Source organism: Penaeus monodon, chromosome 15 (assembly GCF_015228065.2).
Source record: "Penaeus monodon isolate SGIC_2016 chromosome 15, NSTDA_Pmon_1, whole genome shotgun sequence".
Taxonomy (NCBI): domain Eukaryota; kingdom Metazoa; phylum Arthropoda; class Malacostraca; order Decapoda; family Penaeidae; genus Penaeus; species Penaeus monodon.
In genome coordinates, this window is record NC_051400.1 from 38127157 (window position 1) to 38127533 (window position 377).

Consider the following 377-nt stretch of genomic DNA (forward strand, 5'->3'; position numbering starts at 1 on the left):
GGGAGAAATGATATATTTCTTTTGAATGGCTACTCTGCAAAAAACCGCACGATTCAAATTTCGATTCTCATTGACCACATACAGATTTCTCTATTTCACTGTACATCTACTTCAATACATTCTCACATTACACAATAAAAAAGGAACATTCCTAAACATTTGAGACCAACAATTTATAATAAACACGACCACGAAGTAACGCAGTAAACCCACACTCGATATTTTCCAACATTTTTCCAACAGGACGCAAAATTACACAAGCGGAAGAGTAAGAAACTCTTACTCTATATAACCTTTTTTTTTTTTGTCTCTCGCGAGTTAAGCTTTCTTGGAGTGACGCAATGTAAAGTCTAGCGCCTCTCTCCGCCTTAACGACT

General features: G+C 36.6%; 1 pseudogene; it reads right to left on the minus strand.

Moving 5' to 3' along the window:
- The window catches only part of LOC119582356, an 11823-nt pseudogene that overhangs the window by 7411 nt on the left and 4035 nt on the right, over positions 1-377 (minus strand).